This window comes from Oncorhynchus tshawytscha, linkage group LG21 (genome assembly GCF_018296145.1).
Source record: "Oncorhynchus tshawytscha isolate Ot180627B linkage group LG21, Otsh_v2.0, whole genome shotgun sequence".
In the NCBI taxonomy this organism is placed as follows: Eukaryota; Metazoa; Chordata; class Actinopteri; order Salmoniformes; family Salmonidae; genus Oncorhynchus; species Oncorhynchus tshawytscha.
In genome coordinates, this window is record NC_056449.1 from 8,918,228 (window position 1) to 8,946,085 (window position 27,858).

Here is a 27,858-nt window from a genome sequence, read left to right on the forward strand (position 1 = left end):
CGATCTATAAATTATGTCTCCGTAATCTAGCATGGGTAGGATGGTCATCTGAATCAGGGTTAGTTTGGCAGCTGGGGTGAAAGAGGAGCGATTACGATAGAGGAAACCAAGTGTAGATTTAACTTTAGCCTGCAGCTTTGATATGTGCTGAGAGAAGGACAGTGTACTGTCTAGCCATACTCCCAAGTACTTGTATGAAGTGACTACCTCAGCTCTAAACCCTCAGAGGTAATAATTACACCTGTGGGGAGAGGGGTATTCTTCTTACCAAACCACATGACCTTTATTTAAGAGGTGTTCCGAACCAGGTTAAGGGTAGAGAAAGCTTGTTGGACACTAAGAAAGCTTTGTTGTAGAGCATTTAGCACAAAATCTGGGGAGGGCCCAGCTGAGTGTAAGACTGTATCTGTAGTGAGGTGCGTACTGGCGGCAGAGAAGTCAGGCGCAGGAGAACAAAAACTGATTTACAACGGTGTCGTCTAATATCCATAAACCACCGTCAACAGAACAATACAATAAATGGGTCAAACAAAACCCGGTAAATACCAGCATACCGTGCATAAGCACTACAAGAAACAATTACCGACAAGGACATGGGGGGGAACAGAGGGTTAAATACACAACATGTAATTGATGGGATAGGAACCAGGTGTGTAGGAAGACAAGACAAAACCAATGGAAAATGAAAAATGGATCAGCGATGGCTAGAAGGTCGGTGAAGGAGGGGGACCTACTTCAGCGGAAGTCGTGAAAGTATCATCTGCATATACATGGATGAGAGAGCTTCCTACTGCCTGAGCTATGTTGTTGATGTAAATTGAGAAGAGCATGGGGCCTAGGATTAAGCCTTGGAGTACTCCCTTGGTGACAGGCAGTGGCTGAGACAGCAGATTTTCTGACTTTATACACTGCACTCTTTGAGAGAGGTAGTTAGCAAACCAGGCCAAAGACCCCTCAGAGACAACAATACTCCTTAGCCAGCCCACAAGAATGGAATGGTCTACCGTATCTTAAGCTTTGGCCAAGTCAATACAAACAGCAGCACAACATTTCTTAGAATCAAGGGCAATGGTGACATCATTGAGGACCTTTAAGGTTGCAGTGACACATCCATAACCTGAGCGTAAACCAGATTGCATAGCAGAGAGAATACTATAGACATCAAGAAAGCCAGTCAGTTGATTATTGCCAAGTTTTTCCAACACTTAAACAGAGCAAAATAGAAATAGGCCTATAACAGTTAGGATCAGCTTGATCTCCCCTTTAAATAAAGGATGAACCATGGCTGCCTTCCAAGAAATGGGGACCTCCCCAGAAAGCAGGGACAGGTTAAAAAGGTTGGAAATAGGCTTGGCGGTGATAGGGTCAGCAACCTTAAAGAAGAAAGGGTCAAAACCATCTGACCCAGATGTTTTTGGGGGGTCAAGTTTCAGGAGCTCCTTTAGCAACTCTGACTCAGTGACTTCCTGCAGGGAGAAGCTTTGTCGCGGGTCAGAGGAAAAAGAAGGAGAAGCATCGGGGATAGTTGCATTAGAAGGGGTGGGAGATGAGGAAATGTTGGACAGGCAAGGAGGCATGGCTGAGTCAACCACATCATCAATTTTAAGGGACATGGCCAGCTATGAGGAGGAAGGTTTATTCTCCAGAACGTCTTGGGGTTAGACGCACAGAGAGAGAACTGTTCCTTAAAGTAACTATCTTTGGCCTTCCGGATAGCCTGAGTGCACTTATTTCTCATTTGTCTGAACGAGAGCCAGTTAGCCTGAGTATGTGTGTGCCGAGCCTTTCGTCAAATGCAATTCTTGAGGTGGAGTATCTCAGCACGATCACGGTCTAACCAGGGGCTGAACCTGTTTTTAATTCTCATTTTCTTTATGAGGGCGTTTTTGTTAACAATACAACTGAAAATATAAAAAAAGAAGGTCCAAGCGTCCTTGACAGAGGGGTTCAAGCTGATTCTATACCATTTTACAGAGGCCAGTTCATGAAGGGAGGCTGGCTCATGAAAGTTTTTTAGCAAACATCTATGACAAATCAGGAAAGGCTGTTTCACTGAGCATCAATTACGAACACAGGCTGTAAAACAGTGATCACCAAGGTCATTACAGAAAACACCAGACTGATACCTATCAGGATTATTTGTGAGGATAACATCAAGAAGAGTAGCCTTTTCTGGGTGTTTGGAGTCGTACCTTGTGAAATTGGTAATAATCTGAGAATGATTTAAGGAGTCCCGTATAAAGAAATGGGGGAGGATAGGGATAAAGAGAGCATGAAGATATGAGTGAGGAGAAAGAAAGTGCCACTGAGAGAAAGATAGAGAGAGAGATTGTGTCTTGTTCTGGGCCACTGGTAGGGAGGTGAATGCAGACGGCCTTGGCATCACTGTGATCTTCAAAGCCTCTCAAACCCCTCGCTCAGGAGAGACAGAGAATGGGAGAGTTAGCGTACTGGCTACCTTCAGGCAGGAAGACATTGCTGCTTCAAATTGTTTAGCCCCCTCCTCTCGCTTTCTCACTCACTTGCTCCCTATCTATATATTTTATTTTATAGATATACTGAACAAAAATATAAACATGTTGTGTTTATATTTTTGTTCAGTATATATATACAGTGCATTCGGAAAGTATTCAGACCCCTTAACCTTTTCCACATTTTGTTACATTACAGCCTTATTCTAAAATGGATTAAATGCTTTTTTGGCTCATCAATCTACACACAATACCCCATAATGTCAAGGACATTCAGTGACTTTTCCCAAAGCCACTCCTGCGTTGTCTTGGCTGTGTGCTTAGGGTCGTTGTCCTGTTGGAAGGTGAACCTTCACCCCAGTCTGAGGTCCTGAGCACTCTGGAGCAGGTTGTCATCAACGATCTCTCTGTACTTTGCTCCATTCCACTTTACCTCGATCCTGACTAGTCTCCCAGTCCATGCCGCTGAAACATCTCCTCAGCATGATGCTGCCACCACTATGCTTTAGGGATGGTGCCAGGTTTCCTCCAGACATGACGCTTGGCATTCAAGCCAAAGAGTTCAATCTTGGTTTCATCAGACCAGAGAATCTAGTTTCTCATGGTCTGAGAGTCCTTTAGGTGTCTTTTGATAAACTCCAAATGGGCTGTCATGTGCCTTTTACTGAGGAGTGGCTTCCATCGGCCACTCTACCATAAATGCCTGATTGGTGAAGTGCTGCATAGATGGTTGTCCTTCTGGAAGGTTCTCCCATCTCCACAGAGGAACTCTGGAGCCCTGTCAGAGTGACCATCGGGTTCTTGGTCACCTCCCTGACCAAGGCCTTTCTCCACCAATTGCTCAGTTTCGCTGGGCGGCCAGCTCTAGGAAGAGTCTTGGTGGTTCCAAACTTCTTCCGTTTAAGAATGATGGAGGCCACTGTGTTCTTGGGGACCTTCAATGTTGCAGGATTTTTTTGGTACCATTCCCCAGATCTGTGCCTTGACACAATCCTGTCTCAGAGCTCTACGGACAATTCCTTCGACCTCATGGCTTGGTTTTTGCTCTGACATGCCCTGTTGACTGTAGAATCTTATAAACACAGGTGTGTGCCTTTCCAAATCATGTCCAATAAATTGTATTTACCACAGGTGGACTCCAATCAAGTTGTAGAAACATCTCAAGGGTGATCAATAGAAACAGGATGCACCTGAGCTCAATTTCAAGTCTCATAGCAAAGGGTCTGAGTACTTATGTAAATAATGTATTTGTGTTTTGTAAATTTGCAAACATTTCTAAAAACCTGTTTTCGCTTTGTCATTATGGGGTATTGAGTATAGATTAATGAGGGGGAAAAAACGATTTAATACATTTTAGAATAAGGCTGTAACATAACAACATTTTGAAAGAGTCATCATAATTCAGGATTATTCAGGATTATCTGTAATCGTGGTAGCGTCCACATTAATGTAGACGTGTTTAGAAACATATTCTAAAAGTGACTCCAAAATGACACAACACATTATTTAGCATTCCTTTCTTTTGGCCACAGAATAATCTGAAATACAACCTGAAACGAACTGAAAATGCATGCAACACGTTTGTAGGGTCACAAACTTGATGTAATCATTGCATGCAAAGGAATATGGGACCAAATACTAAACTTTTGACTACTTTATTTATAAGAACCTTTAGGGATTCTTTTATCCCTTACCTTTTTGAGAGAAAAAAAGTATTACTTGTTAAACAAAATCTCTTTCTCTGAGCAATTGTATTAATATAAAATAATATAATTTCCCCATTTTTTGGAGCGTACAATATAGCTCAGTATTTGAATTGTTTATTGTATACTGTCATTATTGCTTATTGTCAATCATTTCGAACCTCACTGTATGTTTTAGGAAACTCAGATGGAAATGAGCAATTAGCTAAATCTGGTGCGACATGTTTTCTCAGTGCTCTGAGACTTCTGTTTTCTTGTGCATAGTCCCTGTCAAGTAAACCTCATCAATAAATAAAATCGGTCTCTGTCTTCACCTCTCCCACTCTCTACCTCTTTCCCCTGTATTTAAATGACTTTGTCTCTTGCATTTAGTTTAGCCAGGAAACACTCAGACATACATTGCTTTGTTCAAGGGTGGAATGGGTGGATGCATGGCCCTGACACCTCCCCAAAAGGTTAGGACAGATAATTAAAATGTCCACCACTGCAGTCACAATACATCACTCTGTCACTTTTACACCAGCACACCCTCGTCTTCTGCAGCATTTTCCCTGGAAAAGAAGGGAGGACTGATCCCAACCAGCCAGCTCTCTCTCTCCGACAGTAGATATCTCTCCTCCTGCCTTTTCCCAGGGACACAGAGACACTGTCAGTGCCAGCCTGCTCCTAAAGAAACACTAGTACCGAATGTGTAACACTAGCTGTGTCCCTAGTTTTGCTTAGTGATATTATTTTTTGTACTAACTCCATATTGGGTGAAATGACTCCGCGTTTATCTCCATTTCTCAATTTCACAGCAGATTGCTCAATTTCCATTTAATCAAGATGAATTATTGTCCTCTCTCAAATACAAATGTTAATTACATGCGTGTAGCAATCCCCTAATTCAACAGGATGACAGAGCGAGGGTATTGTTTACCCAGTGTGGCTCCTTGGGGAGGTCTGCTCCATGCTTTATGAGTCTGCTTAGAGACATGATTAAGGACTTTTTCTCCCAAGGCTCAGGGCTCTTAGGCCTAGAAACACACAATGGAACCCAGGGTTTGTCTTAAATCACACAAGGATGCCATGGATGTCAATGGAAGATTTGCACAAACGTTTTGAGCTGTGCTTGCGCATAGTGTTATAAGGTTCAGTTTATACTCTGTAGCCTATGTAGGCTTATTGATCAGGTCCAAAATGATTGTAAACCTTGATAAAGGTGCGCAAAAAATACTATATAAAATACATAATACAAATGCTGAGCTATATCGTTATACTAATACAATTGCTCAGAGAAATAATAATACTTTTTCTCAAAAGGATAGGTATAACAATTATTGACACCCGTGTTTTCAATACCTTTCAATGCTTCATCTTGCGAGGATAAAGGCCTCTTTTTCTAAAATGTTTTATAAGATTGTAGAACATACATTGAATCTTTCCAGATCCTTGATATCCTTCGTCTACGCTTATGGACTGCCCTCTTTAAACCACAGGTTTTCAAGCGGGTTTATGTCCGGAGACTGATTTGGCCATTGCAAAATGTTGATTTTGTGGTAAATTAACCATGTTTATATTTTTTATTTGTCTTTTTTGTGTATATATACAGTACCAGTCAAAATTTTGGAAACACCTACTCATTCCAGGGTTTTCCTTTATTTTTTCCTTTTTTCTACATTGTAGAATAATAGTGAAGACATCAAAACTATGAAATAACACATATGGAATCATGTAGTAACCAAAAAAGTGTTAAACAAATCCAAATATATTTTATATTTGAGATTCTTCAAAGTAGCCACCCTTTGCCTTGATGACAGCTTTGCACACTCTTGGCATTATCTTGGAACTTCACTCTGCGGTCCAACTCATCCCAAACTATCTCAATTGGGTTGAGGTCGGGTGATTGTGGATGCCAGGTCAGTGTGCATGCGTCCGGCCCGCCAAAAGGAGTCGCTATAGCACGATGGGACAAGGACATCCTGGCCAGTCAAACCCTAACCCGGACGACGCTGGGCTAATTGTTCGTCGCCTCATGGGCCTCCCGGTCGCGGCCAGCTGCGACTCAGCACGGTCTCAAACCCAGATCTGTAGTGACACCTCTAACACTGCAAATGCAGTGCCTTAGACCACTGCGCCACTCGGGAGGCCCCCAATTAACCATTTATTTGTGGATTTGATGTGTGCTGTGGGTTATTGTCCACTTGCCGCCAAGTTTCAGCCTTCTGGCAGAGGCAACCAGGTATTCTGTCTAAAAAGTCCTGTTTCTTGTTAATGTTCATGATCCCGTTTACCTTAACAAGTGCCCTAGGACCAGTGGAAGCAAAATAGCCCCATAATATCAAAGATCCGCCACCATATTTTACAGTAGGTATGTGGTTCTTTTCTGCCTAGGCATATTTGTTATGACGTGAAACCCACCACTGGTGTGCGAGGCCAAAGAGCTCTCTCGGCCAATGAAAAGGATCGGCCAATGAAAAGGAGGAATTTGTTCTCTTGATTATTTGGTTGTTTCTCTGTAGCAATCAACAGTGAGCCAGACTGACAGGAACACTTTCTGGTTTTCCAAAATGAAAGATCTGCAGTGAAGGGCATTTCCTGTTGCGTCCCATAGCCAAAGAGCCATTAATCAAACTCATCAGCTCCCCTGGAGCCAGGAGCCCAAGCAGTAACAGCGGCTTTAACTAACTTTAGCTCCAGCTGCCTTTAATTCACAACAGCAAAGCTTTACCAAACACTTTATTCCAAAACCTCTGTTTTCAGGCCATCAGAGAGATCAAGTGCCTCTGAACTAACCTTCCTAGCAGGAATGTATTGTAGTGTTGTATTACATAATAGGCTTGAATATATGAATATTAAAGTAGCTGGGTGAATAACATGTCCCTTTGGTTTCCTCTGTAGGTTTTGGTGGAAAAGCAGGCCATGATTATTCTATGATGTCTCCGCTCGTGTTAAACCCATTGCTCTGTGTGTGTTCTGACTTCAGGATGAGTTGGCATTAAGGGGGTAGGAAGGGCAGAGGAGTATAGGTCGCTCAGAGGAAGCCAGTGAATGCACCCAGAAAGCTTGATAGGCCACTGTATTCCCATTGTTAGAAAGCAGTTCCAAAGGCCTCCCATTGCGACAACACCACAGACTGGTGGGAGGTAAATGTTAGCCTCATACAATAACCATTAGTGATGTCTCAATGAGCTTTATATTATTATGTGCAGTGCATCAAATGATGCGGATGAGCTGTGTGATTTTCATCCAGGCCGATACAGAGTTGGACAATGACAGGGAGCTGATGAGATAACGACACTGTAGCCATAGTAACTGTCTTGTAGTTCTCACATTCTAATGAGCTAGAATACATTTTCTCACTTCAGTTCTTCTTATTTTTCTCTGCCACTTCTTCTTTCTTTGAGGTTACATAAAGCTCTTTTTTCCCCAGACAAAATACCGCCATCGTTCATTTGACTACCTTTGTTGTAACAACATAGTGTTCAGGCTGTGGGCTCTTTCCAGTAAACTCTTCCATGGTGTATATGCATATTTATAAGCACTTGTCTACCCCTTCTCTCATGTGCTCTTAACAGTTTATATTCAGAGGCTTTGACGTTTATTGTGTTGTCCTTCCTTCTGCCTAGCAATAGTCTGGCCTGAATACAGTCCTCTATGTTGCAAAGAGCAAAAACAGCGGTGTCTTCAACCCTGGAAACAATGAATGTCATTTCAAAAGGCCTGGTTTGATGCTATGTCAACTTGTTGTTCTTAAATGTAACTTTCTGTCCATTCTTGCTGCCTACTCTCCCTGTGCTAAAGGGCAGAGTTTTGGGGAATGTCGCCACATGCCAAGTAGAGGGAGGAGGCATAGGGTGGGTCTGGGGGTCCTTTGTGAATCTCCAAAGTCTCCAAATTGCCAGACTTTGAACTGAGGGTAACAGAAAGTCAGAGCATGTTAATGCGGTCTCAAAGACCTGCTGAGAATTAACATAGTCTGAATATTTTAATCTCTCCTCCATCATTAGCACATCATTAGTGTATTGGAACACAGACCTAGATGCATGTAATAGAAACATATTACACTTTCTTTCTTTCTCCCTCCCACCCTTTCCCTCTTTATTTTTCTCTCACCCTTTTCTTAAATCAACCGCATGCAGGGCCTTGAAAATGATGATGGAGTGTGATTTTTCATTGGGGTTACTGAAGATTTCAAATGATTGGTACTTAGTTATTTTCATGTGACTCCTTTGGTTTGTGTGTTGATTTATGTTCAGTCTGCATCTTGTTTATTTATTTACATTATTACCCCTTTTTCGTGGTGTACAATTGGTAGTTACAGTCTTGTCTCATCGGTGCAACTCCTGTACGAACTCGAGCGTCCTCCGAAACACAACCATGCCAAGCTGCATTGCTTCTTGACACAACACCTGCTTAACCCGGAAGCCAGTCGCACTAATGTGTCGGAGGAAACACCGTACACCTGGCAACCGTGTCAGCGTGCATAGCGCCCAGCCTGCCACAGGAGTCGCTAGTGCATGATAGGACAAGAACATCCCTGCCGGCCAAACCATCCCCTGACCCGGACGGCGCTGGGCCAATTGCGTGCCGCCACATGGGTCTGCCGGTCACGGCCACCTGGACTTGAACCAGGATCTCTAGTGAATTTCCACTGTGAGACAGTGCCTTAGACCACTGCGCCACTCGGAAGGCCTCATCTTGTTTTCTTTCCCTTTTTTTGTTTTGTCCTGTCATCACTTACATAAATAATTACAGTAACAGTTTTTTCTGTGTGACTGCACTCGTTTCTTGTAATGAGAGGAAAACAGACACGGCCCTGTTTTCTTGAACAGCTGTTCATACATCAGATTAGTATGAGTCTTAATTAGATTGAGTTTGTAAGGCAATGAGTCTGTTATGTCTTATGCTACCAGCTAAACACATTTTGTCTTCTTCATGTCTTCTTTTCCAATTGTAGTTAGCTTCTATCATGATTAAGTCCTGAAGTTGTTTTTCTTCATCTGACCCAACTAGGAAACTCATGTCCTTCACTCATGTTTCTGCTGTGTCTGCATCTCTGGTTCATGTATTCTCTTTAGGAACAGAACATACCGTAAGATTGCTCAGTAAAATGTAGTACATTACACCACAACGTGCAGTACATTGCAGTACTAGGTGCAGCACAAGGTGCAGTACATTACAGCACAAGACGCAGTACATTACAGGTGTGCTGCACATACTGTGCCATTTATCCTACCGTTCCATAACTGTTTGTCAGTTAACGGTGGACTGGGCAGCTAGATATTCTCGTCCCATTTCATAATTCTTGGCTGGCTTTTTACTTAACAGCAAGCTGTCTCCCGGACTCCCGTCTCTCACAATCTCTATGGCCGGCTCAGCAAATAGGAAGTGACAAGGCTGACAGGCCTGCCAGTGCGGGCGGGCGAGCAGAGAGCCAAATGTTACACCAGACCCTGTCACAATCCCTTTCTCTCCCCTTTAATTAGATTCCCAGCTTTCAAATTAGCCTAACTTCTGTGTGTGTGAGCCATTAAAAGCACTTCCTCTCTGATTATGGCTGTTGGCAGCCGTTACTTTTTATTCTGTGGGTGATGGTGTCCATCATTAGCCCGTGTGTACCTGTGAACGGAGTCACTCTATAGTGTGCTACAACAGCCTCAACTTTAAGCCATCTTCTTCGTCTGAGATGAATGGCGGCTTGCAAACCAGCTCTTTAGGTGCATTACCACCATATTCCGTTTGCCTAAACACCGCAGGGAATTTCCATAGAAAAGCAGAATTAGTGCTAGATCAACGTTGGTTTGCTGAGGCTGTGAAATGGAAGTCTTTGTGATGTGCAGTGCTTGCTTTGCACAGTGTTGATGGAACATTTCTCTTCGCAGCCTTTGTTGAGAAACTCATCTTAATTAGCCGGCATCTCAGTTGGGGTTTGGCAAATTAGCTTTTTTCTGAAACAAGTGTTACCTCTCTCCACACGTGGCTGGCTCTTAGAAAGCAGCAGCCGAGGTGCATGTATTTCTTTATATTAATTGAATTTGAATTAAGTCTAAACATAGAGCGCTCTCTTGTTGTGAGAAAACAGTTATTTCAGATGAGAGGGAGTGCATTCATTTACTGGGTGACTTTTGAGTAGTTTCCACATTCCCAGAGAACCAATGGTTCTCACTTCAAAGCTTCTTTTCATCTGGTGCATTGTGATGTTTAAAAAAGTACGGCCTGTAATGCGAATATGTACAACAATGAGACTTAAGCCCACAATATCAACTCCAATGAGATTATTATTTTTGTTGCCCGCACTACAGACGGCTATATCGGTCTGCTAACCACAGGACTAGTAAAGTCCCAGTTCACTACTTGTTGATTCATGATATAAAAAAAAATTGTATTCAGATTTTTCAGGGGGTGCTGCAGCACCCTCAGCACCCACACTTCCCACAGGTATGGGGCACATCGTTCTCAGTCAAAGCAGATTAGATATTGCCCTCAGTGTGACACATTGAACCCTCATTAGAAGTGGATTGCTTTTCTGCATTCCGTTGCTCCCAGATTCCAACACTCAGTTCCACCACATCAGTGTTTCACTCAGTGCTCATTTGAATGTGCACAAGCCGGTGCACTGTAACTCGTTTCCTCAGGAACCAATCTGCATTTTAATTAAGAAAGGCACTTTAATCCACCAAATTAATTACTTTTCTACTTGTACTTGAGCAGCACATTTTAATATCCCAAACTAACAAATATGATTTGTTTTGTGATTTCCCCCACCCCCACTGCATTTCAATTTGATATCAAGGAATCACATCATCAAATCACTCAGTAAATAATTGTACAAGAATTGTACATGTGAAGGAGGAAGTGCATTTCAATCATACAAGAATCCTGGAGGAGGGACAACCTTTCCTCTTTGATATAACGTCAAACTTGAGCTGCCGTCCTAATCCCTAACAGACAAAGTTCCATCAGACTGGTGCATTTACTGCGACTCCGCCTCAACCTCCTCAGCCTTATTAACTTCTGAAGCTTAGATCTCCACAGCTTGACAGCAGTGAGACTCGTGACAGCTCACTTCATTAGTCATAAATATAATTGAACGGAAGACTACATGAATCTCCCCAGGCCCACACACTGACAGTTGCATAAGCACCCAGTGTTATACTGTCGAGTGTATGGCGTCACTATAAATCAAAATCTCCAAGTAGAAAAGGAGCATACTTGCATGTAGGCACACACATGGATAATAACGTCAAGGGCTATGACACACTCACACACACTCACTCACTGACTCTCTCTCTCACACATTGCATTCCATATCAATAGCAACATCATTAAGCTGTGTATTGTGCTGTGGTTATTCACTGTGTCATATGCATGTGAGCCCTTGTTGTAAAAATGTAATGCGTATGGGGATATTGTGTTGATCGCTATCATGTGTCGTGGAGCTTACTGAGGCTCTTTTCCATTTGGTTCATATGGTGATATTGAGTCATTATGAGATAGACCTCAATACCATAACAGAGTGAATGCATAGATCACATATTTAATCTCCGTTGGGATAGAGCTCAATATCTTTACAGAGTGAATGCATGAATCTCTTATTGGAGTCCATTTGGGACTTAGCCTATACCAGTGAGAGTTACAGTATTAGCTCAGCCTTCTAAAGGTAACATGGCTTTTTTTTTCAGGTGCCTAGAGTGGAGGAGGGAGGCCAGAGGGGCTCTTCAATGGAGAGACTATCCACACTGTGGGCCTTTGTGGAGCTCGGTCAAAATCAAGGGCCCTCCAGCACCTCCCGATCCCTGTACCGTAAAACTTCACTCAATAGCCCAGGCATTTACACTGAACAAAAATATAAACGCAACATGCGACAATTTAAAAGATGTTACTGAGTTACAGTTCATATTAGGAAATCAGTCAATTGAAATGAATTCATTAGGCCCTAATCTATGGATTTCACATGACTGTGAATACAGATATACATCTGTTGGTCAAAGATACTTTAAAAAAAGGTAGGGGTGTGGATCAGAAAACCAGTCAGTATCCAGTGTGATCACCATTTGCCTCATGCAGTGTGACACATGTCCTTCACATAGAGTTGATCAGGCTGTTAATTGTGGCCTGTGGAAGGATGTCTCACTCCTCTTCAATGGCTGTGTGAAGTTGCTGGACATTGGCAGGAATTGGAACACGCTGTCATACATGTCGATTCCGAGCATCCCAAAAATTCTCAATGGGTGAGATGTCTGGTGAGTATGCAGGCCATGGAAGAACTGGGTCATTTTCAGCTTACAGGAATTGTGTATACGTTTCTGCAACATGGGGCCATGCATTATCATGGTGAAAGTTAAGGTAATGGGGGCGGATTAATGGCATGACAATGGGCCTCAGGGTCTCGTCACGGAATCTCTGTGCATTCAAATTGCCATCGCTAAAATGCAATTGTGTTCGTAGTCCGTAGCTAATGCCTGCCCATACCATAACCCCACCTCCACCATGGGGCACTCTGTTCACAATGATGAAATCAACAAACCACAAGCCCAGACAACATCCAATTTGCCGGTACAGTTGAAACCGGGATTCATCCGTGAAGACTACATTTCTCCAGCGTTCCAGTGGCCATCGAAGATGAGCATTTGCTCACTGAAGTCGGTTATGATGGCAAATGGCAGTCAGGTCAAGACCCTGGTGAGCACGCAGATGAACTGAGGTGGTTTCTGACAGTTTGTGCAGACATTCTTCGGTTGTGCAAACCCACAATTTCCTCAGCTGTCCGGGTGACTGGTCCCAGACAATCTCGCAGGTGAAGAAGCCGGATGTAGAGGTCCTGGGCTGGCATGGTTATACGTGTTCTGTGATTGTGAGGCCAGTTGGACGTACTGCCAAATTCTCTAAAATGACATTGAAGGTGGCTTATGGTATAGAAATTAACATTACATTCTCTGGCAACAGCTCTGGTGGACATTCCTGCAGTCAGCATGCCAATTGTACACTCCCTCAAAACTTGAGACATCTGTGGTATTGTGTTTTGGCATCTTGTTTTCCTCAGCACAAGATGCACCTGTGTAATGATCATGCTGTTTAATCAGCTTCTTGATATGCCACACCTGTCAGGTGGATGGATTATTTTGGCAAAGGAGAAGTGCTCAAAAACAGGGATGTAAAGAAATTTGTGCACAGAATTTGAGAGAAATACATTTTTTGTGAGTCTGGAAAATTTCTGGGATATTTTATTTCAGGCCAGGAAACATGGGACCAACACTACATGTTGCATTCATATTTTTGTTCAGTGAGAATTTGCTTAAATCACTGAACACAACAGGTGCTTATTAGAGACAGGCTTCTGGTTGAGCCAGGCGTCTATTTCCTTAATGCCACAGCTTTTGCTTATTTGCATAGTTAATTGTTTAATTCCAGCATTCACTTGCAGCTAGTTTCTTAATTTACTAATGGTTTACCATTTACACACCGTGTCACATTTCTTTTGCCTTAATATGCCTCTATTTAAAAAATAAAAATAAAAACTTTTCCTTGACAATGGAAGACCATGGTACTTGCCTACGGAGCAACAAGAGGAACTGCCCCTCCCTACCTTCAGGCTAAGCACATCCCAACCTGAGGACTCCATTCTGTCATCTCTTGTCTCTTGGCCCGCTACGAGAGGGCAGCTCCTGCTCAGCCCAGTCCAAGCTCTTCTTTGACCTGGCAACCCAATGGTGGAACCAGCTTCCCCCTGAAGCTAGGACAGCAGAGTCCCTTCACATCTTCTGAAAATATCTGAAACCCTTCCTCTTCAGAGTATCTAAAGTAGTAGCTATATATTTGATTTTTAATACATTCTAAGGATGCATGATGTGACTTTAAAACTTCTTCAGGATTGGTGGGTCCCCTGCGGGATGGTTGACCTAACGTAGGCTATTGCGATTAGCATGAGGTTGTAAGTAACAAAAACATTTCCCAGGACATAGACATATCTGATATTGGCGAAAGCTTAAATTCTTGTTAATCTAACTGCAATGTCCCATTTACAGTAGCTATTACAGTGAAAGAATACCATGCTACTGTTTGAGAAGAGTGCACAGTTTTGAACATGAAATGTTATTAATAAACAAATTAGGCACATTCGGGCAGTCTTGATACAAAATTTTGAACAGAAATGCAATGGTTCATTCAATCAGTCTGAAACTTTGCACATACACTGCTGCCATCTAGTGGCCAAATTCTAATGGTCAAAATCGAATAATACATTATGGCCTTTATCTTGCATACAAAAAGAAAATAAATGGTAAAACGGTTGTTTTTTTCTTTGTATTATATTCTACCAGATCTAATGTGTTATATTCTCCTACATTCCTTTCACATTTCCACAAACTTCAAAGTGTTTCCTTTCAAATGGTACCAAGAATATGCATATCCTTGCTTTAGGGCCTGAGTTACAGTCAGTTAGATTTAGGCGAAAATTGAAAAAAAGTGTCCGATCCTTAAGAGGTTTTTTAATGGTGATTTGAAAAAAGTCAAAAGTTGCATACACTTCATCAGACTCTCCTTCACAATTTGACAAGCACTTGATAATATTCTCATCAGGCCTTGAAATTCCCAGCGGCATCCCCCTTGTGTGGCTGTAATTCCCTCTAAAAAAATCCAAGCCTTTTGCGACCAAAGTGGCCGTTGTGCCCTTGGGCTGATTATAATAATGATAATTTTCTTCTCCGAAGCACCTTTAATTCATTTTGACTCGCTCAGCCAATGCATGTTACGTGATTGTGTCCATCTTACAGACATTTCAGCTAAGAAGTAGGCTACAAGTGAAGACAGACAGATCGGGAATGGAACTGCGCTCGTTGTTATCGAATTCCGAGGCGCATATTGAAGATATTAGAACTGTCCATGTTTAGCCTATTTTTCGTCAGCCAATAAGATGAGTAGGCCTAACGAACAGCAAAAGCACTAGCCTATGTCAATCCCCCATAGTACAAAAGTTGACCTATGCTATTGGTCAACTTGTCCTTCGGTGCAATAAATAAATATTCCAAACAGACTCTGGGACAGTTGTAGGATGCGATAGATTGCAAATGATTACAACCACTTGCATCAAAAAAACTTTTTTAAAAGCAATGAGGCTGATGCAACAGATCAGAACGTTTCACTTAAAATGTTGACAAACTATTAGGCTATTTATAAGCACAGCAATGTGCACACAGCAGTAGGCTATAAGCGTGAATGTTCCAAAATGCAATCAATTAGCTGAAAACACTATTCTCGAAAGGGAAAACAAAATGTGATTATGCATGTAAAGCTTATTAAAAAGGTACATTTTTATGGTGAAAATTATCTTCCCCAAACTTGAAACTCACGCGCAGCCTGTTAGACTGTACACCATTTATAAAGCTGATTAATGTGCTTAATTCATGTGCTTAATTTATTTAAAGGCATGTGCTGTTCCTTGCCATAATGCACAAACTGGGCATCATTCACAAGTGATAATACATGATCCACAAGTGATAGGCTAATATTGTCACCCATCAGATATTCTTAATTTTAATGTTGTCTTTACATATACTAAATAATATGAGTGAAATTTGTTTTGATTTGGAATGGACCATTATCATGCACCTGTCTTGGAACAGGGGCATATGGGAAAAAATGTGTCATCTATGCACTTAAATAGCGAATGGAAGATGCTTTTCCCATGGTTCATTTTCATGCCAGCCAGGTAAGCTATAGGCCTACTCCTGTTGTCAAGCAAAGCAATGTCCTTGATATTAGGAAAGTTGATAAATAGTAGGCTTAGCCTATAGAAAGCTGATGGGATCGTCCTCTTTTTAGTAGAGTCCATCAAAACTCTGTTTTCTCACGCAATTGCATAACCTATAGAAATGTGGCGCAACATGAGGTCATGGGCTCTCATGAAGTGTTTGATTAGATTTTCAATTACATTTGCATTGATGGAAGACATTGATGTATGAGTGATTAGAGGGACAATAGAGTGCTGACTACTAGGCAGTTAGCAAGTTTGGTAAGCTACTAATGACCATCAGCAGCCTAATTATTGTGACTAAACGGTCAGGTGGAATTTGACTGCCATCATGACTCATGGCTGCCGGTGTGGTGGTAATAGGGTCACTGTAACAGGCATAGTCCCAACTAGCCATCTTAAAACCTCTTAGAGCTACCCCCTACTTTTTTCAATTTCCGCCTGAAGACATACCCAAATCTAACTGCCTGTAGCTCTGGCCCAGAAGCAAGGATATGCATATTCTTGGTACCATTTGAAAGAAAACACTCTGAAGTTTGTGTAAATGTGAATTGAATGTAGGAGAATATAACACAATAGATCTGGTTTAGATAATACAATGGAAAAAACGTATGTTTTTTATTTTTTATGGTTGTATCATCATCTTTACAATGAACAAGATAAAACAAACATTCAGATAGGATGATGGGGACAATTTCAGTGAAAAATATAAGAGGGCAAGAGTACTTGTGCAAAGTTTCAGAATGATAGCTTCCAAAATGAGTGTGCTACATGACATTTATCATGAAGTCACCCAGGTGTCCCACACAAGTAGCCCAAATGTACCCAAGTGGTCAAATTGGTGAAGGTATACATTTTGAAACAAATGACTATATACAAAATGCCAAAATGGTATTCTAATACACCCCCCCCCCAAAAAAAAATGGAGAAAAAAAATATGAAGAAAAAAATATATACATTTACAAAATAACATGGGGAACTATTTACACACTTTCAATATTTGGAAGACCCTCAGTCCTCTATCAAAACAAATGTATTTATATAGCCCTTTGTACATCAGCTAATATCTCAGAAACCCAGCCTAAAACTCCGAACAGCAAGCAATGCAGGTGTAGAAGCACGGTGGCTAGGAAAAACTCCCTAGAAAGACCAAAACCTAGGAAGAAACCTAGAGAGGAACCAGGCTATGAGGGGTGGCCAGTCCTCTTCTGGCTGTGCCGGGTGGAGATTATAACAGAACATGGCTGAGATTTTCAAACGTTCATAGATGACCAGCAGGGTCAAATAATAATAATCACAGTAGTTGTAGAGGATACAACAGGACAGCACCTCTAGAGTAAATATGAACAGTTTAGGGTTCCATAGCCGCAGGCAGAACAGTTGAAACTGGAACAGCAGCAAGGCTAGGTGGACTGGAGACAGCAAGGAGTCATCATGCCAGGTAGTCCTGACGCATGGCCCTAGGGCTCAGGTCCTCCAAGAGAGAGATAGAGAGAATTAGAGAGAGCATACTTAAATTCACACAGGACACTGGATAAGACAGAAGAAGTACTCCAGATATAACAGACTGACCCTAACCCCCTGACACATATACTACCGCAGCATAAATACTGGAGGCTGAGACAGGAGGGGTCAGGAGACACTGTGGCCTCATCCGATGAGACCCCCGGACAGGGCCAAACAGGAAGGATATAACATCACCCACTTTGCCAAAGCTCTACACAGTATTGTGCTGCTGAGGTATAATAAATAGATATATATATATATATAGAGTACAGGGAACATAAGGTTGAATATATTATTATAGACCTGCTACATCTACTGTCTCTTTTATATTATGCCATTTCAGCTAGATCTACTGTCTTTATTATATCACAACAGACCAGCTGTATCTACTGTCTCCATTTCACTTTGGCCATTGTTGTGGGCCTGCCCGCCCCTCAACAGCCTCAAATAGGCTATTTCATTTCACAAATAATATTTTATATGATTCATTTAACAATGGCATTAGCATGAGAATAACTTACCAGTCCAAAACGGTGACATTGTTCCTCTTCTGCAGGCACGTTACAGATTATACACAGTGGCTACAACGGTGTCCTCTCTGTTCAAAAAATATTCCTCCACTTGGGAATCGCTAAATGAATCGTCCTACAACAATCTCTGTCTCACTTTTCCAATCAATTTATTCTAAAATTGTGTGTACATCGGTATATCTAGACTTAGATTTAGCTTTCCCTGACTTAGTCGCCATACTGATTGATATATAAACAGCTGAATCTGCGCGTTTACCAGAACAACGCTGTGCGTAAAATGCGTAGCTCCTTCCAGAATAAAACTTCAATAGCAAATGACTCTCTTTACGCAGGATTTTACGACATGGGTTGGTCTTCCAACACACAACCATTGCATATTGCCGCTTACTTCAGCTCATTGGCTATCTACCCAGCTAGATTTCAAGACTATCAGTGGTCATTGGGTTAAAATACAGTCAACCGACCTATTTCATCAGAAAACCACTACACTGAAATCCTTTCAAGAGCTCTGCAGTGAATTCAATGTGCCAATGTCCCTTTTTAAAATTATCTTCAATTTAGACATGTAATTTCCTCATTTACCTCCAAGAGGAGGTTTAGAACTCAGTTGAATGAAGTTGAACCCCTTCTTGTCACAGCACAATCCATTAAAGGCTAAATATCTTACATCTATAGACTCCTTTCTGAGAAAGGAGGCTCCTCCTTTACTAATTTGGGAAAAGGACCTTGGTCTGACTATCAGTGATGAGTTATGGGCAGAGGTTTGAAACAGGGTATACTGCACCTCTACTAATGTAAAAATGAAAGAATCCAATTACAAATTTTTGTACACATTTTATTACACTCCTTTGAGACTAGATAGAATAAAAACAGATGTCTCCTAACTGTAAAAGATGTACCTCTGAAAGTAAAACCTATATGCATGTATTTTTGAGCTGTAGAGAGATTGCCAGAATTTGCTTATGACTATTACATACTTTGCTAAGAAATGTATTCTTCTATTGTGGGCCTCTAATACCCCCCCTACATTTAAAATGTGCATTGACCAGATTGTTGACTTTCTCCCTCTTGAAAAGCTCACTTTTGACCTCCACAAGAGACAGCCCAAGTTTGATAGACTCTGGTCTCCACTATTCAACTATATTTCAAACTGGACAGAGTGAACGGGGTGACTAGGGAAATGTGCAGATACATGTTGTGTAAGGTGCTGTAAAACCTAAAAACAAATTATTAGAGGTCGGCCGATTATGATTTGTCAACGCCGATACCGATTATTGGACGACCTTTTAAAGCCGATACCGATTAATTGGACGATTTTTATATATATTTGTAATAATGACAATTACAACAATGCTGAATGAACAATGAACACTTTTATTTTTACTTAATATAATACATAAATAAAATCTATTTAGTCTCAAATCAATAATGAAACATGTTCAATTTGGTTTAAATAATGCAAAAACAGTTTTGGATAAGAAAGTAGAAGTGCAATATGTGCCATGTAAAAAATCTAAAGTTTAAGTTTCTTGCTCAGAATATATGAAAGGTGGTGGTTCCTTTTAACAAGAGTCTTCAATATTCCCAGTTAAGAAGTTTTAGGTTGTAGTTATTGTAGGAATTATAGGACTATTTCTCTCTATACCATTTGTATTTCATATATCTTTGACTATTGGATGTTCTTATAGGCACTATAGTATTGTCAGCCTAATCTCGGGAGTTGATAGGCTAGAAGTCATAAACATAAAATTAATTATGGTCTTTGTTAGGAAGAAATGGTCTTCACACAGTTTGCTACGAGCCAGGCGGCGGTGGGATGGTCATCTCTCCCAGACTCAAAGGGCAAACTGGGAGAAGCAGGTGGAGTCTCCCTGGGTGCTGGTCACAGTCCTGAGGGGATGCAAACTCCAGTTCCGAAGTCGACCGCTGTCCTATAGGGGCATTTGGGTCACCTCAGTGGCAGATGGGGTGAGGAAGGAGGCATTCTGGTCGTTTCTGAGCTAGGACACAATCAGGAAGGTGGGGCTCTAGAACGGCTAAGTGGGTTCTACTCCATGAATTTCATAGTGTCGAAAAAGGATGGCAGATTTCAGCTGATCCTGGACCTGACGGCCTCAACAAATTTTTGAAGGAGCTCAAGTTCAAGATGCTCTCGGCAGCGAGGGTGTTGCAAGCAGTCTCGAGCGGCCAATGTTTCACCACGGTCGACCCGAAGGATGCATACTTCCACATTCCTGTTCATCGAGATCACTGGAAGTACCTCCGGTTTGCCTTTGAAGGAGTGGCTTACGAATTCAATGTCCTCTCGTTTGGCATCTCACTGGCGCCGCGTACATTCACAAAGTGCTGTCTTAGCGCCTATCGTGTCCCAGGGTATTCTAGTGCTGAACTACCTGGATGACTGGTTGGTGTGTGCTCAAAAAAAGAGAGCAAGCAACAAGCCTCACCCTAAACAGGGAGAAGAGCAACTTGACTCCCTCACAGACTGTGATCTTTCTGGGGATGTTGATCGACTCAACTCTTATGAGAGATTTGCCTTTCTAGACCTTTTCCGGTTTGGATGAGCCGTGACCGTATTAGCGTGCCAGAAGTTACTCGGTCCACTCACTTCGACTTCTCTGTTGATTCCGCTGGGCTTACTTCCCCTCAGGCCACTCCAGCGATGGTTCAACTCTCACCATCTACACATACTGTACATTGTCAGCTATCGGTGACAAATGAATGTGTGAGGACTCTGTTGAAATGGCACTCTCACTCCTTCCTGTTCGAGGGAGTGACACTAACAGAGTCCACCGCAGGGAGCTAGTGTCCACCAATGCCTCGCTATCGAGTTGGGGGGCAGTGTTCAGAGGCATGGCATGACTGGCAAGCACATCAATGTGCTGGGGCTCAGGGCAGTTCACCTGGCACATCAACAGTTCATACCCTATTTGGAGGGGAAGCACGTCCTGGTCAGATCAGACAACACCACGGGAGTGGCGTATGTCAATCACCAGGGGGGACTCTGGTTGTCCAAGCTGGTTCTCGATGTCAGACCCTCCAGGCCCTCTGGATTTGGACGCCCTAGCTCACGATTGGCCATCAACAATTCTTTATGCGTTCCCACCATTTCCCCTGATCAAAGCTACAAGAGACAGGGTCAGTTTGAAGGGCCACCAGCTGCTCCTGATAGCCCCATACTGGCCAAGAAGACCATGTTTCAGACTCCTGTTGTCCCTCCTCTTTGGGACCCCATGGCAGCTTGATTTGAAACCCAACATGCTCTCTCAGACTCGGGGGACACTGTGGCTTCCAGACCCATGCCTCCTCCAGATTTGGGCTTGGCCCCTGAGAGGTGTTCATGGGCAAGTCTAGGCATTCAGGACAATGTGGTGAACACGTTGCAGAATGCCAGGGCTTCCTCCACCAATGCGTCATATCAAATGCGGTGGGGCATATTCTGTACTTTTATTTTTATTTTTTTGTTTAACCTTTTATTTAACTAGGCAAGTCAGTTAAGAACAAATTCTTGACAGCCTACCCTGGCCAAACCCAGACGACGCTGGGCCAATTGTGCGCCGCCCTATGGGACTCCAAATCACGGTCGGATGTGATTCAGCCTGGATTTGAACCAGGGACTGTAGTGATGCCTCTTGCACCGAGATACAGTGCCTTAGACCGCTGCGCCACTCGTGAGCCCTACTTGATGTGAGGGTAAGAATGTTGCCACTGAGTCATGTGATGTACAAATGGTTTTACACTTTTACAATCACTGCTTAATACGGGCAGAGCGGCATCTGCTTTGAGTGTATTTGACCACAATTGTGGCGTGCCATGATGATGTCCCGGAGGGACCCATTGCTCTCCAAGTTTATGAAGGGAGTTAGATGTCTGCGTCCAGCGAAGGCCAGTTCAGACATTGATGTGTTGCTGTCAGCACTTGTCAGCACCCTTCGATCCCCTGGGGTTAGCGTCTTTGAAGCACCTATCCATGAAGGTGGCATTCCTGTTGGCTGTTACCTCCACTCAGAAGGTTAGTGAACTTCATGTTCTTTCAGTGAGCGCTGAATGTTTTCCGAATGGGTGCAGACAAGGGGAGTGTTATCCTCCGGCCTAACCCCTCTTTCTTGCCGAAGGTACTGTCGAACACACGTGAACCGGCCCTTATCTTTGTCCCATGGCTGCAAGCGGGCTTTTTTCCCCCCAAGTGTGCTGTGCCCGGTTACACTCGACACTTACGTTACACGGACTAAGACAATACATTAGTCGGATCAGCTCTTTGCGTGTTATGGTCAGAGAGTTCTGGGGAAGAGCCTATCGAAGCAGAGACTCTCACATTGGATTGTGGACACTTACTACAGCATAACAGCCCTTGCCATCTGCTGTGGTAGCGCATTCTACTGGATGAGTAGTTACATTGTGGGCCCTGCTCCGAGGAGGTTCCCTTGATGAAATGTGGCTTCTGCTAGTTGGGTGTCGTCTAGAACTTTTGCTAGGTACTATCGAGTCAATGTTGTGTTTTTTTTGTGCGTTCAAATCCAAATTGGTGCGGGCACTTAGTCCAGACAAAAAGTCAAAACAATTCCATTACAGTTTGTAGAAACATGTAAAACGATGTATAGAATCAATCTTTAGGATGTTTTTATCATACATCTTCAATAATAGTCCAACCGGACAATTCCTTTGTCTTTAGAAATGAAAGGGAACCGAGCTCGCTCTCACGGCCGTGCGTGTGACTAAACTAATGGCATTCTGCCAGACCCCTGATTCAAACAGCTCTTATTCGCTCCCCCTTCATAGTAGAAGCCTGAAACAATGTTCTAAAGACTGTTGACATCTAGTGGAAGCCTTAGGAAGTGCAATATGACCCCATAGACACTGTATATTGGATAGGCAATCACTTGAAAAACTACAAACCTCAGATTTCCCACTTCCAGGTTGGATTTGAGTTCTGTTATACTCACAGACATCAGTTTTAGAAACTTCAGAGTGTTTTCAAATCAAATCAAATCAAATGTATTTATATAGCCCTTCGTACATCAGCTGATATCTCAAAGTGCTGTACAGAAACCCAGCCTAAAACCCCAAACAGCAAGCAATGCAGGTGTAGAAGCACGGTGGCTAGGAAAAACTCCCTAGAAAGGCCAAAACCTAGGAAGAAACCTAGAGAGGAACCAGGCTATGTGGGGTGGCCAGTCCTCTTCTGGCTGTGCCGGGTGGAGATTATAACAGAACATGGCCAAGATGTTCAAATGTTCATAAATGACCAGCATGGTCGTATAATAATAAGGCAGAACAGTTGAAACTGGAGCAGCAGCACGGCCAGGTGGACTGGGGACAGCAAGGAGTCATCATGTCAGGTAGTCCTGGGGCATGGTCCTAGGGCTCAGGTCCTCCGAGAGAGAGAGAGAGAGAGAGAGAGAAGAGAATTAGAGAACGCACACAGGACACCGAATAGGACAGGAGAGGTACTCCAGATATAACAAACTGACCCTAGCCCCCGACATTAACTACTGCAGCATAAATACTGGAGGCTGAGACAGGAGGGGTCAGGAGACACTGTGGCCCCATCCGAGGACACCCCCAGACAGGGCCAAACAGGAAGGATATAACCCCACCCACTTTGCCAAAGCACAGCCCCCACACCACTAGAGGGATATCTTCAACCACCAACTTACCATCCTGAGACAAGGCTGAGTATAGCCCACAAAGAACTCCGCCATGGCACAACCCAAGGGGGTTTTCTATCCAAATCTACTAATTATATGCCTATTCTAGCTTTTGGGCCTGAGTAGCAGGCAGTTTACTCTGGGCACCTTATTCATCCAAGCTACTCAATACTGCCCCCCAGTCCCAAAGAAGTTAAGGGAAGTTTTGGCAGCAGGGGCTTTACTTGGCTCATCGCACTCTAGTGACTTCATGGGGCAGGCCAGGCGCATGCAGGCTGGGGAGTTGCAGCGATGAGACAAGATCGTAATCTTCAATGCTACAGAAATGTTTTGGTACCCTTCCGCAGATCTGTGCCTCGACACAATCCTGTCTCGGCGTAATTCCTTCGACCTCATGGCTTGGCTTTTGCTCTGACATGCACTGTCAACTGTGTTACCTTATATACACGGGTGTGTATCTTGTCCAATCAATTTAATTTACCACAGATGGAGTCCAATCAAGAAACATCCCAAGGATGATCAATGGAAACAGGAGGCACCTGAACTCAATTTAGAGTATTATAGCAAAGGGTCTGAATACTTATGTAAATTAATATTTCAGTTTTTTTTATTTTTAAAACATTTGCAAACAATTTTGCAAATGTTTTTCACTTTGTCATTATGGAGTATTGTGTGGAGATTGATGAGGGAAAACATTTTTTAAAATCCTTCGTTCAGCCATTCCTATGGGGGAAATGAATCGGGAAAGAATAGGGTTTTGGAATAAGCGCCGAAAATAAGGTTTTGAGGTAAACACAAGCTTAGGAGATCTTATACCTTTTGTTCTATGAGATAATATCAGTTAACATGAACTTTATGAATTATTAAGCCTTTGTGTGCTTTTTCTGATTACATAAATGCTTTAAAATTCATAAAAAGTGACATTAACTGATTAAGATTATCTCAGAACAAAACGTATAAGATCTCCTAAGCCTGTGTTTACCACAGACCTTATTTTTGGCCTTCATTCTCCATAGGCTTTGTCCAACGAACCAGGGCGGAGTTAGTGTCTACAAAAAGACGACACTACTAATGCTCTCTATGGCTAGCAGTTTCTTCCTGGCGATACAAATGTCTGATTGCCATAATATTTTTTAGTCATTACTGAATTATTTAATGCATCAAATCAAACATTAAACCTTGTAAACAATTTAAGGTAATTCATTGTGACCTCGTAAACAATTCATTTAGACCCAGCGTTTATTTGAAACAGGCATTTATTTGTTGAAATGTGTGCCGTTGCCTGGCTATTAAAAGCTACAGGCAGCTATTTGAGACTCAGCATTTAATTGAAGTTTTATGGTATGTCACCTCTGAAGTCAACACCTGTGGGGAGAGGACAGGGGCCAGGCAAAGGGCACGCACACACACACACACACACACACACACACACACACACACAGTCATCATGTAGTCAGTGGAAGTTTGACTGTTGCCCCTCAAGCACTTCACGGAGCTTAGCTCACAGACGCATGAATAAAACATGGGTAATTGTTCACCTGATGTGAACGACGCATCGAGAAGAGCGCAGGGCTCCAATAACATACTGTATCTGCTCCTGTGCCGCCCGGCAGTCAGATAGCCTTCTACACGGGATAATGACTGCTCATGCTAATGAGGGTCTAATTTCAAAACGCTGAGCTCTTCAGAAACCAACGCAGCAAGGGCAGAGCACCCATAAACTAGTATGTTGCGTGGTATGTTTGAGCAACGGGGAAAGTTACAAAAGACTGTTTGTCATTGAAAGTATAATAGTGTTGGAAGGATAATGATGTGAGACTGAAGGTCAAAATCATTCGGTGGAAGAGGGGGAGGCCGGGAAGGGGGGGGGGGTCGGTGAATTTAAACGCTTCCTTTCTCCTGTCTGCTTTTCTCTGTGGTCCACATCACAAATCACATCTGTGTTCCTCTGGAGAAAAGGACCAGTCAGAGCTGGGAGGGCTGCTGCCACTTTCAGGGGGAATATCTCCATTTTGACAGGTTGTTGCCCCAGCCAGGTCACCCGTGATACAAGTCAGTATTTGACGTCCATCCATGTCTGAGGAGGTCGGGAGGTGACGTGGAAAGCAGACACTAGGGGCAACACTAAGCGCTGTTACCTTCAAGTAGGTTTCGGTTTCATTAGGGCATGGTGGATGGGTGTAAGCATCTGCCTCTGGATCATAAGGTTGCAAGTTTGAATCCAGTGATAGAAAGTCGTTTTTTAATCATTTAGTTTTCAGCCCATCCCAAACCTTAACCCTTACCTTAACTATTCGGAGTTAATGCCTAACCTTAACATTTTGGAGTTAATACCTAATATAACCCTAACCTTAATAATTCAGAGTTAATGCCTAAACTTAACCCTAACCTTATTAATTCAGAGTTAATGCCTAAACTTAACCCTAACCTTAACAATTCAGAGTTAATACCTAAACTTAACCCTAACCTTAACAATTCAGAGTTAATACCTAACATAACCCTAACCTTAATAATTCAGAGTTAATGCCTAAACTTAACCCTAACCTTAACAATTCAGAGTTAATGCCTAAACTTAACCCTAACCTTAACAATTCAGAGTTAATACCTAACATAACCCTAACCTTAATAATTCAGAGTTAATGCCTAAACTTAACCCTAAACTTAACAATTCAGAGTTAATGCCTAAACTTAACCCTAACCTTAACAATTCAGAGTTAATACCTAACATAACCCTAACCTTAATAATTCAGAGTTAATGCCTAAACTTAACCCTAACCTTATTAATTCAGAGTTAATGCCTAAACTTAACCCTAACCTTAATAATTCAGAGTTAATGCCTAAACTTAACCCTAACCTTAACAATTCAGAGTTAATGCCTAAACTTAACCCTAACCTTAACAATTCAGAGTTAATACCTAACATAACCCTAACCTTAATAATTCAGAGTTAATGCCTAAACTTAACCCTAACCTTAACAATTCAGAGTTAATGCCTAAACTTAACCCTAACCTTAATAATTCAGAGTTAATGCCTAAACTTAACCCTAACCTTAATAATTCAGAGTTAACGTAACCTTTAACACTTCAAAATCTGATGTTTGGAACAACTTCAAAATTTGACTTTTGAGAAACATGGATGAACGTTTAATTCTGACGTGAGACTGTGAGAGCTAGTTTGTGGCCACTACTGTGTGTGTGTGTGTGTGTGTGTGTGCGCACATGGACATGCAGCGGGCGTGCGTGTGTGCATTCGTGTGTGTGTGTGTGTGTTGTGTCAGCCTTTGCGAGCCTGTCACGGGAGCTCCTTCACTCACTCCAGTAATGTGTGACAGTTGCAGCAGTGAGGTGGGTGGGGGGCTTGACTCTCATCTCTCTCATATTTCTCTCTCTTCTCTTTCTCTCCCCTCTCTCACACTCTCTTTCTCCTATGCTCTGTCTTTCCTCTGTCCTGCGTGAGCGTGAACAAACTCTAGTGCTGCTGGTTTTTTCCTGGCGGCTCGGTCAGCTCAAACCGGTGGCCATTGGGGGAATATGGGATATGGGGCAGTGGAGCATGGAGATAGAGACACCACTAACCCCCATCAGGCAGCTGCTACAGGAGGAGGCTCCAACTCAGTTCTCTGTGAATAGATAGACATGTGACACACACACACATGCACGAAAGCACACACACACACACACACACACACACACACACACACACACACACACACACACACACACACACACACACACACACACACACACACACACACACACACACACACACACACACACACACACAAACTGGATGCCCATTCTCTATCTAAGTCTGTGTTGGCCTGGCATTTACTTGTTCTAGCCAAAGTTGTGTTATAAGGCTGTGTTAGGCTGTGGCATAACAAAATTCGCAGCCACAGAGTCGTGTCCCGGTGGATACTGCCTGTGCTGCGTGGCAGATCTATTCTGGGTGTCACTGTGTGTACCGTTGTATGGTGGTCACTTCATTACAGTGATTCCTAGATGGGGGATCAGGACCCATCACTGGTTTAAGACTGGACTATGGCATTAGTCTTCTGATAGAGATTTTGCCAGTAACTTTCTCTGGTCTGGAAGGAGAGGAAAGGAGGAGTACATACCTAATCCCAAACAGCGATGCAGTTTAACCCATGTGAGAGCTCCAGCACGTTGTTTCTTCTCCAAAGACTAGTGCGTTGTTTCGGCAGAGAGGTCACAAGGCTCCCTTCCCCGTTCATCTTGAGGGACCATAAGGGAAATTCCAAAATGCTTT

The 27,858-nt window shown here is 42.7% G+C and overlaps 1 protein-coding gene across 1 annotated transcript in view; it reads left to right on the plus strand.

Moving 5' to 3' along the window:
* drp2 (dystrophin related protein 2) overlaps window positions 1-27,858 on the plus strand; it is a 178,459-nt gene that overhangs the window by 23,698 nt on the left and 126,903 nt on the right. The window lies entirely within an intron of this gene.